Source organism: Diadema setosum, chromosome 18 (assembly GCF_964275005.1).
Source record: "Diadema setosum chromosome 18, eeDiaSeto1, whole genome shotgun sequence".
Classification (NCBI taxonomy): domain Eukaryota; kingdom Metazoa; phylum Echinodermata; class Echinoidea; order Diadematoida; family Diadematidae; genus Diadema; species Diadema setosum.
The window spans coordinates 18,737,895-18,752,098 of record NC_092702.1 but is presented as its reverse complement, the minus strand read 5'-3'; the positions used below and the strand labels follow the sequence as shown (position 1 = coordinate 18,752,098).

Below are 14,204 nucleotides of genomic sequence, written 5' to 3'. Positions count from 1 at the left end.
AAACATTCTTCGAAAAGATGCTTTACTCCCAATAATCCTCTCTACATAATCTACATAATCATTATGTGTATTGTTAACTGTCATGCCTTGCGATATTCTATGTATGTGCCAAAGATCCTCATCGACAGCAGCACAGCCCTGGAGAGGTGACGGTAACCCTGACCCCAAACCGTGAACTTGAACAAGTAAAAAAAAAAATTAAAAGATAATAATACATATATATATATATATACTGCAAGAAGATCTGCAAGAAAATCTAACACAAACCAGTGTCAATTTACAAGACCACACCGACGGGTGTGGAAATTATGCTGTGTTGGTGTTAAAAAGTATTCACCTGACACTTCGTGGTGTTAATTTGACACTGTATAGCTGGTGATATTTTGACATTGCGCTGGTGTTAATTCAACAATGACACTACATGGCGTTGATTTGGGAGACACGACATTTGCTCCTGCGACAATTGCTCTTATTGTTTTATTTTCTCCAAGGACTTATGATTAGGATTAGGGATATGATAGGGTTTTTATAGATTTAGTTTGAAGTGACACCCGTGTGTGTTAATGTAACACATGAGCACCGGAAATTTAACACCGGAACGGTGTTTTGTATCAAACATCCTCCTTTTTGCGGTATGATATATATATATATACATATATTCTCTGGTTGCCCGTTCGGACAACTAAATCATTAAATCTGAAATTTTGGTGGCCTGAAAATGCATGTGGTGGTCACAAACAAAAACAAACGTGATGATCTTTTTAAACTTATATAGTTGTCCGATCGGGCCACCAAAAGATAGCCATTTGTTAATTCTGGTGGCCCGACATCAAGTTTTAGTGGACCCGGGCCACCCAGCCTCCCATAGTTACCGCTAATGTCGAGCCCTGACCCCTCGTCATCTTTTATTGATTTTTGGGATTGACAAACCTTTTATCTAACTCTGATTACTACTAAAAATGTTTAGGTCTTGTTGTTGTTGCTGTTGTTGTTGGTGTTGTTATTATTATCATCATTATTATCATTGTTGTTGTTGTTAGTTGTTGTTGTTGTTGTTGTTGTTGTTGTTGTTGTTGTTGCTATTATTAATATTATCACTATCATCATCTGTAATCATTATAACCATTAGTTTTAGTAGTTATTGCAGCAGCACCAATCCGATTATTCAATTAAATCAAATTAAATTTTATTAACTTCAAACACTGTTATTGTCATCGTTGTTATCATTATGATTATCATCATCAGGTAAGATAATCGAGACTGAAATTGTATGAGGAAGTCATTTGATAAGAATGTTTATAGTAGAACTCAGCAGGTAGGATTAATTACAATTAAGGAAAACGAAAGTTTGCAGAATAGATGTGGTGAAAGCAGATGAGAGTGATAGGAGTATCAAAGGAAGAGGTTGCGCGGAATGGAGCAAGCAGTTGAGGAACAGTGGCTTGTTGTAGCAACCACTGACATTTATACATGGAGACAGTCGACAGGAATAGAGGCTCATGTGCATTAAAGGGGGGGGGGGGTACAGTTTCGGTTGAGATGGGGTCTGAGGCGTCCAACGTTTTTCGATGATGATTTCTTGAGATAATGACAAACGTCAAATGAAATAATTATGAAAGAGCATAAGAGGAATTTAAAGTTTATTTAATGAAAATTGGTTTTGAAACGGCTGAGTTATACAAAACAAAGCGATCCTAATCAAAGGTGTGATCCACCTTTTATTGGGATCAATTTGTTTTAATTTGTGTCTTTTTTCTTATTTTTGAGCCATTTCGAAACTGATTTTCGTCAAATAAACATCTAATTTCTCTTAGAATGGTATACATGTTTTTTAACATTTCATAAACTGATTTCTAAGTATCGCAAAAAGTAAAAAAGAAATGAATTCTCACCTCATCCAATACTGTACCATCCCTTTAATTCTTTTGTGTTGTTATTGTTTGATTATTGTATAATTATTTTGCTACTTATTGCATATTAAACGACAAAACTTTGCATTTCTTTTGAGGATGAACTACCTGTGTATAATTGTATTAATTGATGAACTAATATCTGGTACTTGGGTCAAAGTCTAAATGTCTGTGTTGTCACCATTATTGCTATTGTCATTATCATTTCTATCCCTGCAACACTAGCCCCCATACAGTATGTGAAGGTGGGCATACATTATCTTTGATTGACTGATCGTTTGATTCACAATGTTATTATATATATAATTCATATTATCGTCCTATTCAGGGCCTATACATACACTTAACATACACGCAGTTTGCACATAAATGATGGAATGATCATTGGCTGGTATGCCATATACATTTTATGCGTGAATCGTCCTATTCAAACCTTGACTGGCGCATATAGTAGATTTAACAGATCAGCCTACACCTATGTACCAAACATTGCACACACACACACACACACACACACACACATTATACATCAGGGCTCCATACTAACTTTTTTGTTTGGTGGCCCGATGGGGCCACCAAAATCGTCAATTTCAAATTTTTGGTGGCCCGCGAGAAAAATTTGGTGGCCCGAAAAAAAACCCCACCAATTAAACACATTAAAAGCTCTCTTTTTTTAATGAGTCAAATAATATGTTTATAAACACGTGTGTGTTCGTGTGTTAGAGTTGTAGAGCGTTACTAAATTGCATCCCTTTTTGCAATGAGTTCTTTGCATGTATGCATTCTGTGTAGTCAAATTATTCATGGTGAAGCATTAATTGTAAGAGATTTCTGCATACATGCGACTGGTTCCAAGCAGGGAGATGTTCCCACCTCCCTGTTCCAAGTCTTTACATATTTTTTTTTCCTTGCATATAGAAATTGATGTGATCATGCAGCATTAGTAAATGAAAACTATAGCTGCTATCATTTCTTCCTTGTTTGTGCATACAATGTATTTGTTTCTTTGTGCTACGAATACGAATTTCATATGATCATACGGAATTCGAGTAAAGACTACCCCCTCCCCCCCAAAAAAAACAACAAACAAACAAACAAACAAAACAAAACAAAAAAAAAAACCCGAAATGTATATGTATATGGTATATGTTTGGGTGTATTATCTTGTGTGCGTACATGTTAAGATATCCCTTGTCATTTGTCATTTGAAACAGGTACATTTTAGCCATGTCTTCATCCCAACGTACAATATTTGAAAATAATTTTGGAAATAACCCAGTCTTAGTAAACTCAAGCTTCCTTACAAAAGTACATGCATCATCGAGACTTAAAAACCAAACATGCACGCACACACACACACAAACACGCTTAGTCTTCGTCAGTTTAGATTTTTCTATCTATATCTACTGTCCAAAGCCTCCCTCCACTTTTCGCATCTCTAACTCTTGATAATTTGACCGTAACATGTCCTGGAGTCGGTCCATCTGTCACTCCCAAACACAAGATTGTATGCAAGTTGTCCATCACACTTTTGTATTTCCATCACCATCTTGTCTCTCCTTCTATTCCTCTCTCAATGTCAGGGATATATATGTTAACACGTCTTAGAAAATGATTCGCATTTACACTCTAAGTGATTATTCATACATGATGACATTTATTATACATTTTACAAACAAATGTATTCATCAGCCACCGATATACTAAATTGGAAATCTCTGTACTCAAGGTGTGAAAGGAAACGTCGTTTTATTTCTGTCTTTGCTTTTTGTTTGTGAGTGTACGTGACTTTTCAAGCCGCTAACCACGGTGGGAAAGAAATGTTGAATTAATGCGAGAACCAAACAAGCATGTTTTCTTGGACAAGCTTTTGATGGAAAACGGTGGGAAGGATTACAATAAGGAAAAATACAAGCAAGAACAAGAAAAACTATACAGTTTTATCATGGCATGAACCCTGCGTTGATTTCGGGTAGATCAGTTCCGATTTCATCAATTTCTCGCTCTCTGGTCTGTGTTGTTGGCTCGATGGTGGTGGGCATGTCCTCATCCCCTTCGGGTTTCCTGCCACCTTGACGGCCAAATGGACGACCACCGCGGTTACCATGGCGACCACCCTTGCCTGGACGTTGGAAGGGATGACCATTTCCTCCTTCGCCACGTCGCCCGCCATCCCATCCAGATTGATCACGTCGGTCACCTCGATCTGAGATGCCGTTTTCCTCTTCGGTACGACTACGTTTGCAGGGATGATGGCGACGACGAGATGGTCTACGAAATGGTGCATTCTCGATGAGAGTGTCATTGTTGTCTACTTCCCCATCATAGTCTTCGCTCTCATTACACATTGCATGGTGATTTCCATGGGGACGGAACCTGAAAGGGAAGACACTAGTACCGTTGTTATCTCCTTCTTCAGATTCCTCACTCTCATTACGTCTTCCATTGTGATGTTGATGATGGTGATGCTGATGGTGGCGCGAGTGATGCCTTCCGTGGTGACGACCAGGAAATCTTTCGTCACCGTCAGTTTCATTGGCTCTATCAGATCTCCTACCACCACCAAATGGCATCCGTGACATATCCCCTTCCGGTCCTCCTTGTCGACCTCCTTCTCGTCTTCCTCCCTGTCCAAAGAACGGTTTACCACCTCTCCGTCTGAAGTCCCCTTGTCCTCAAAACTCATCTTCTTCACCTTCCTCTACTCCTTGTCTCCCTTGGTCGTCTGAGAACTGTTCTCCTGGTCGAGAACGTCCCTCATTCCTACGACCACCATCTCGTCGTCCGCCTCCACGCTGCTCTAGATTAGCCACAGTCTGGCGGTCGCCGGGTCCTCGGCGATCCCCAGGACGATCAGAGAGTCGACCCTGCCCTCGTTTATTGTCTTGACCCCGACGACCGTTCTGTGCGCACACTGTGAAAGAAGCATTGAAAGACAGGTGTTTACCATGAAGAAATCCATGCCTGTTATTGTTATGATATTGATATTATCATTGCCCGAGTATCACTGATGGTATTAGGACAAATATCGCTGAAGAAAAAGTGCTGAAAAAGAAGTGTTGCACCTGTTATGTAGAAACATAGACACAACTTTTTAAAATCAACATCAATATCCAGCGTGAAGAGAGAGAAGTGAGAGGTATGGTGGTAAACTCCGTTGCCATATAAATTTACATCATACTTAACATTGAAATAATGTCTTTGTTTTTCTATCGAGCTGAGAATCAAACATACACCATTCTTATTATCAATTTTGAATTCCAGTGTCGCGTAATCTTTCTCCCATCCTCCTCAGATATTGAAATATCATCTAAGCTTCCTAATCTTAATGTTTGAATAGACAATAGAGAAGACATTATTATGAAAAAATAGGACTCGATGTGAAATGAAGACACTATTCTTACCTAAGGCAGTAAGTGCAGCGAGAAAGAGGACGAGCAAAGTTGATTTCCAACCCATGGTGATGAAATCCGTCTTTTTTGGTCGTTGCTTTGGAGTTTTCTGTCGTGGAAGCACGAACCCTAGAAATCTGAGGAATGCAGACAATTTGATCAACTTTTAAACTCTTTTCGCTAAAAATCGTCCCAGTCGGTGCCTGACAGTATACCAAATCCCCCGGTCTTACTCCTAATGAGTTGTCGTCCTGTTTTTATTCCACACCATATCCGACCGTGTGAGGCAGCGACTGAGACATGCGAATCCGGGGTGAAGAACAGGACTAGACGTAACAAAACAAAATAAAATGGCCTGAATTCACGACTCAACGGTGGTACAATAACTTGTCCATTGTTTAAAACCATGGACAAAGACCATGGAGCGCCAAGTGTCGCATGAAACATTTCGTTACGAAATCAGTCATTTCGTCGACGAAATGATTATTTTGTAACGAAATGGTCATTTTGTCGACGAAATGACTGATTTCGTAGCGAAATATTCCGTGCGACACTTGGCGCCCCATCAACTTTGTCCATCGACAAGATTGTACCACCATCGTCATAATCGTGAATTCGGGCCAAAAAGCGGATGCAGGCATCCATCATGCTCAACGGTTTGAAAGCCATAGGAGCACAAAACCAATAGTCTTGAGTGTATTCCACTCTGATATCAGTTATGCAAATTTCAATTTTACACCTGTTTAAGGATGATGGGATGATAATAAAAAATGAGCATTCTTCTCTTCAAATAGTCACAACTTGTACCAATGTTACATTTCAATTTCTCAAATCTTTGTTGTGTCTGTTTGTTTTTTTTTTTTATTATATAGTAGTAGTCATCTTTGTAAATCTGTTTTGCCAGATTACTTTTATCGTTTCCTTTTCTGTCGACCACACAAACATCATGAAATATAATGTTATACGTAAAGAAGAAGATAATATAAAATTTTATGTTCACCTTTGAGTGCAGTTGTATGTGTGGGGACGTGGAAGAGGATCATTAAAAAATGTCATTCAACGATTGATGAATCTCTGCTTTGTTTGCTTGCTTGTTTGTTAGGTTCTTTGTTTTACGTCTGACTGCTATCTATTGTTTTTTCTCTATTTCATTTTTCCTTTTCTCTTCATTTCCTTTGTATGATCCTACTCTTCGACACTTTAGAGGGATCGTATACAACATTTTTGGTTGACACCTAACTTCAGGTTTCTAACATTTTTTTTTTTTGTGTGTGTGCGTGTGAAATAATGAGAAACGTCTTATCAAATATGAAAGATCCTGTAATTCCAAGAGGAATTCAAAGTTTATTTGATGAAAATTGGTTCTTAAATGGCCGAGATACCCAAAACAGAGCGATCTGAATAACAGTCGGGACCCACCTCTTATTACGAGGGCTTTGTTTTACTTTGTTTTTTTTTATGTCTCAGCCATTCATCAAATAAACTTTGAATTCCTCTTAGAATGGTATGCTCTGTACTATTTCATAAGTATTTTCTTGGTATCTCGCAAAAAGTTAAAAGCCCAATCCTCACCTCAACCAATACTATACCATCCCTTTAATCATCGTGCATCGTTAGATAAAACAGACTGGTACCTGGTACCTGCCAGCAGAGATGGTCTTCCCAAGTGTAGCCCGACCAGACCCAAGTGCTGACTAACATAACAAACATGTGTTGGACCGTTATATTTCCTTACTGTCTGTGACGTAACAAGGCAGGAGGTGCCAAGGTACAACAAAAACCACAACAGTCAATGACTTACTTATAATCATTCTCATCATTTACTCCCTGGGAATGCATGGACAGAGGTCTGATCATTCTCAGCACCTATTTGACCTATGCATTATTGTTTGTTTGTTTGTTTGTTTGTCGTTGTAAATCTTTTTTAAGCTGGGAAATGGGCGTGCCTTTTTAAAAGTGAGAGATTTACTAAATCGTTATTGGAGTGATTTCTTGTCCCTGGTTAATAATTCAAATTACCGATATGAATAATGGAGTCAAACTGAGTGATGATTTTACTCTTTGCCTACTTGCAAAATAAAGTGAAAACATGACAATGATACTTCTGTTGCTACTATTACTACTACTACTACTACTACTACTACTACTACTACTACTACTACTACTACTACTACTACTACTACCACTAGCACTAGCAGTATAGCAGTAGTTATACTATAGCAGTAGTAGAAGTAGTAGTATAGTAACATAGTAACAATGATTATGATGGTGATAATGATAATAATGATAATGATGATGATGTAGATGATGATAGTAGTAATAATAATATTTCTTATCAATATCAATATCAACATCAATATCAATTGTAATAAACAAAGCAATGCAACTTACAGCTTACGCAGTGAATTATAGATGACTCGCTCCGTATACACCGTTTATAAAAACCACCAAAAGAACCTTTCAATTTACTCACTACGCAAAATACAGTTTTTTTCTTCAAGAAAATGACGTGGACTAAGCTTTATATCTTCATTTCCAATTCAATGAAAACCCTGTTGCTATTACATAGCAACAATCTATCTTTCCTTTGTTTACCTGGTCCGAGTGTTTTTTTGTTTATATTCTAGAGTCTTGTAACAATGAAGGAGTGATCTTATTTCTATTGACATCTTTCGGTATGCCTCTAACCAAAATGGCAGTTTGTTTTGTTTTGAGGGTTTTTTTTTTTTTTTTGTAGAAGAACTCAGTTACATTTCCTGAAAGGGATTTTAACCTCTTTTGTTATACAGCGTTCTGAATTATTGTGAGTTATGCATCTCGCAGTCCAAGTGTGTGACAATGACAAAAAACTTTCAAAATTCTATAAACCCTTTTGGGTATCTTTGCATGGACATATTCAAACTATACAGATGTTTTGCCATCTTGTGGTGTATAATGGAATATGCTCCATCCAAAGAAATTGATTTATGCGACAGTTACGTCTCATGTTAACTATTCATCGTCTTCTGTATCTGAACAGTAAAGAATCAAACCGATGTAAAGACAAGTGAAAGAATCGTTATACAAGAAGAATACTAACTGCTTGAGTCGATATCCACTTTAAAAAAAAAAAAAAAGGAGAAGAGGACCAGGGGCTGTGAGGAACAGATTTTCAGCCCAGCGTGAATTCGTAATAGACCATGATCCATTGTAGTTACATTATTATATCTTATACGAGCTTTAAAAGGATTGTACAGTTTCGGTTGAGACCTAACTTCAGATTTCTAACATTTTGTGGTGAGATAACGAGAAAACTTTTATGAAATACGAAAGATCATGTAATTTTACGAGGAATTCAGCGTTTATTTGATGAAAATTGGTTTTGAAATGGCTGAGATATCCAAAAAACAAAAAAAAAAAGCAATCCTAACAAAAGGTGGGACCCAGCTTTTATTACGATTGCTCTGTTTTGCTTTGTTTTTGGGTGCCTCAGCCATATCAAAACCGATTTTTATCAAATAAACTTTGAATTCCTCCCACAATGGTATCCTCTGTACTACTTCATAAGTGGTTTCCTGGGCCCCATTTCATGAAAGGTTGATATGATAGCAACTCTTGCTGGAATGACAATTGTCATAGTAACAACAAGAATCCAGCTTCCTGATTGGCTGTTGCTATTGGAAGTTGTCATTCCAGCAAGAGTTGCCATCCTAACATATTATGAAATGGGGCCCTGGTATCTCGAAAAAAGTTCAAAGCCAAATTCTCATCTCCACCAATACTAAACTATCCCTTTAAACATCACGTCACCGGAGATAATACATTGGTTAATAATGATTTAAAAATGTGAGCCACCGACCAATAGGGTTACAGCTCTGGGATCAGAGTGAATAAGCGAGAGTAACAATAGGTGTCAAAGAACTGCGCCCCTTTGATCTTCCATGGTATTTCCACAGCCATTATGAAGATGCGTGCTCTGATTGGTTGATCATGTCAAAGGAAAAGTTAAACAGCCTGCGTACACTGATGAATGGAGGGCGCTGGATCAATATGTGTGTGATACAATGCAATTTGAATGGGGGCCCACCTGGCTAACCATCAAAGAAGTTAAAACGCAGTGAGTTATTATTGTTCCCAAGTTTCTACGGATGGAGGGCCTGGAAACAAAGACAGTAATCATGAGAGCTTGAAAGAGGCTGCAGGCTTTAGAACCAGTTGTTCCGCCGAAAAAAAAAAAAAAATAGAAACAATAAAATGAACCACAGTTGGCATGACGATTAGCCCAACAACTCTCAAAACCGGCCGAAAACCGAGTTACGATGTTACGAATAAGTAATCAAATATATAATTCATAATAGTATTCGTAGATTCTTAGATAGATAACTAGCTTGGTTGATACATGTAGATAAAAGAAGAATAAATGAATATAGTAAAAATTAGCAGAATATGACCTGGGTGGATGGAGAGATAAAATACAGAATGAAGAAAACGAAAAAAAAAGTGCCCAGGATTTTCGGTGTGTGTGTTTGTTTTTATTTTTAATTCCTGGATAAACAAATTTGATAATCAAAATGGATAACTAAATACGACTATTTGGTAACAGTTTTAAACTGATAGTTATAGTAATTATAGATTATTGTTGCCATAGTCAATGCTATGGTTGTTATCATTATTACTAAGACTATACTTAATGTACTGGCAAAGAAGCTGACAATGTTGATACAATGTACTTCTATTTACTACTACTACTTATACTACTACTACTACTACTACTACTACTACTACTACTACTACTACTACTACTACTACTACTACTACTACTTCTGTAGCCAAGGATAATTGCAACTAAAAGTAACGAAATTATATTTCATTAATTGATCCACAGTCCCCAAGAAATCCTACATATCCAACAATTCAGAGATTTCTCATTCTGAAATCTTTCAAGGCTTCCATGGCGGTAGAATGTTGGGTGGTGCACCACGTATTCTTTCTTGGATATATTATGTATGTGATTCTCTTGAAAATGGCAGGAACATCCACGCTTGCCGAAATGTCGGGAGTGGGTTGGCCCTTTTGGTGCCTTCTACCACCCAAATTTCTCATTCTCTTCTATTAATGATCCGACTGTATCACATGCCGTAATTAGAATTACTCACTACGTCGAAAATACAAATTTCTACCAAAAAAAAAAAAAATGTCTAAAGATTATTTCTTGCTTGTTGACTAACGAGACCTGGCAGTGCAAATGCGTACAGATTTTGATTGTAGAATTACACATGTCATACACAATACTAGTCACAGCCAAACATAAATCCATATGTAAATCTTATGAATGAGCCACGTATTATTTTATACATTGTATCATATTATATTATAAGTTATATATTTACTTAAGAAATTTTGTTTTTGTTTTTCCTTGATGTTTTATTGATTTCATTCAAATCATTAATAAATCAACCCATTCTGGGTGTAACATGAACATAAACGGTACAAATACAATTCAAAACGCAAACAAATCCATTTGTCAATTTATTTTGCAAATCATCTCTCTTCAACATAAACAACTCGATTATATATAAATCAACCCTATACACTGACAATTTCTTCACGAGAAAGTATTGACATTTACCAAACAAATATCCTTTGAATATACTGAATCATATAACTCACACTCAGAAGGGCATATACATAAAAAAATAACAACAAATACGTTATACAAATCTAGAATGAAATCATTCGTAAAAGAAATCCAACCAACCCTTCCCCTCAACCAAAACAAAATTACATCTATCCTAATTATTAAATTCTACCAATATCTTTCATACAATTTATAACTATCCTTCTTCAACTCAAATCCCCATTCCCACCAACCCCCGATTCACCAAAGCCTACACCACACCCACAACCACAGCCACCAACCCACATACACACCCTCATACACATCACACACCAACTCACATAAACACATACACCACCCCCCATACACACAAAACGATACCACCTTCCTTCCTGATGAAACGACTTTTAAATATTGATACATAAAACATAATGGACCGTATGCAGAAAAGCAGCATTCGCCCGCACACAAGCACCGCTCCAAGTTCAATTACAAATCCGTCAGACAAAACTCATCAAACTCCTAATTGCTGATAAAAATTATATAAACTTTATGCCAACAAAAGCTTACCCCTTTCCAATAACACATTATTTAGCCTTCCCCAATGATAACTACTAAAAAGACTAAAAAAGAAAAAAAAAAACAATACTTAAGCTCCTGTTTCAGAAACATTTTCCCATTTCAGCAAATGTAATCCCAACTTATTCCTTTTCAAAGCAATTTCTTTTTCTTCATTCCGAAACCTTAGTATTCTTTTATACATTTCCTCAAAAGTAGGAATTTTCCCCTCCGATCTATAGATCTAAAATTGATATATTTCAAAATGAAAATTATTGTATTATAAAGCTTCATTTTTGGGTGCCTTCCCATTACACCAATATTACAAAGTCTATAACTTGTATGAGTGCAAAATATAGGGCAATAGGTTTGTATCAACCGAAATACAGAATGCAGTATGTTTGACATTTTAACGTAAGTCGCACAGCCAATAATTCAACTCCTGGTCACCGTTTCTTAGTAATTTTATGAAATGATCCATGTACCTTATTGTCTATCGTGCATATAATTATGGGGTCTAATGTAGTGTATTAACCAATATACACTGAATAAGTTCTTTTTGAGACCTTTGACCCAAGTTTATACAGCCAAGATGGCGTCTGATCAAGAAGTCATTTTGATGAAACAACCGTTGTAACATGGTCCATTACATACGGCTTGGATTAACCATAGTAAAGAATAGGCCTACAGTGGAAACTCAGTAGGACCTACATGTATAACAAGATCCTTGGGACCAAGACAACTTGCTCTTTGTGTCAGATATTTTGTTATATCAGTAGTCAATAAACAATACCAAACAAAGGAAATCAATTCATTGGGACTGGAGAAATAAGTTTGTTTTAGCAGGTATTTTGTTATATCATCAGATTTCTTCATAATTGAGTTTCCACTGTCATGTATTTTTGACCTTTGACCTTCATATTCACAGCCAAGATAGCATCTGATCAAAACGTTCCTGATTTGTAAAAGTATGATTCATGTAATGTGGACTGCGTGTGTCAAACATGGAGGAGATAAGGCACGGGTGTCAGACACACGCTAAAACATTTTACTTGGTTAATATTTGGGATAATACTTTGTTAACAGAGCAATAGGCTTATACAGGCCTACTCTATTTTTATTACTGTCGGCCTCCCGCGGATCTTTCCGCTTTTATTTGGTTGCGGGAGTGTATATACCGATCAGTAATTGTGTTGGTTGTTGTTGTTGAGTTGGTACTATCCTGAAAATCTCTTTTGGGATCTTCCAAAGAGGTTACCTCTTTTGGGATCTTCCAAGGGATCTTCCCTCTCACTGCACTGCACGTGCCCAGCAGGAATGGTTATATGAGACGCCGTATGAGCTTGGACAGTTGACAGTGTTTGTAAACAACACCGTCAGCCTTTACGTGATATGTTTCCAAATTCCAGTAAAACTGATGTATGTAGTACACATTGTACTACACTTGCTGGTTTATTATCTTCTAATGCCGAGGATTCTGTAAATTTTCCATCATACATATCTTTTCTGAATACAATTACAGTATTTTGATTTATTACTGGCGCTCCATACAAGTAAAGCCAACCCACTCCCCACGCTTCCCTGAGGGCCTGTGTGTATTGTTTACACTGATGATGACATGACAGGCATAGGGATGGTGCGTGTACTATATAACCAACGTTTAGTGGTGGAGAGAGCTCTAGCGCTATAGCAGCAGCGAGTGGTACGTCCAGCTAAAAACCCAAACCATACACTTCGCAGAGCTAAGGTAGGCCTATGTCCATATAGATTTTTCCCATGTCTGTCTCTTTTTCGTTAGACCATATCATCATATAATATGCCCATATCATATTAATACGTCGCACTCGTAGCAACCACGGTCAAGGAGATTCAAGAAAGGAGTGTCATTCCCTTTCAACCTTCAAGCTTGGATCGCGCTTTTAAATTTATAAACTCTAACGTTAGATCTGTTTAATAATAGTGTACTACCCTAGATCTACATCACAGTCCCATTGTTCTTCTGTAGGGCCTATATAGAGGTCTACCTGAAATGAGGAGACTCCCACAACAAGTAGATTTATTATTATTATTATTATTGTTATTTTGTATAGAAATTGTTCAATTCGGTACTTATATGCTTAAAAGGATAGTACAGTATTGGTGGAGATGAGAACTGGGCTTTTAACTTTTTGCGAGATAGCAAGAAAATACTTATGATATAGTACAGATCATACCATTTTAAGAGGAATTGAAAGTTTATTTCATGAAAATCAGGTTTGGAATGACTGAAACATCCAAAAACAAAGTAAAACAAAGCGATCGTAATAAAGTGTGGGTCCCACACTTGATTAGAATTGCTCTTTTTTGGATATCTCAGCCATTTCAAAACTAATTATCATCAAATAAACGCTGAATTCCTCATAAAATTTTAGAATTACATGCTCTTTCATATTTCATAAGAGGTCTCTCATTATCTCACCAAAAAATGTCAGAAACCTGAAATTAGGTCTCAACCAAAACTATATGATCCCTTTAAATTTACATGTAATAAGATTTTACTTACATAAATTAATTTTCATCCATTCAGTGTTACATCACTATTGAAGATTGTCCAGAAAGACATAATTTTGAGCATTGCCCAAACAAAACTGTGGTCAAGGGTGAGTGCATCAAGTCTGGAAGATATGACTGACATAACTTTGTAGAAAGCACAATTTTGAGAGACATCTCGCAAATTGCTTTATCTAGACTATCCTTTGGCTTTATCAA

The 14,204-nt window shown here is 37.0% G+C and overlaps 1 pseudogene; it reads right to left on the bottom strand.

Moving 5' to 3' along the window:
- Positions 1-3,853: 3,853 nt before the first annotated feature.
- On the bottom strand, positions 3,854-5,369 carry LOC140241803 (uncharacterized; annotated as a pseudogene).
- Positions 5,370-14,204: the final 8,835 nt, after the last annotated feature.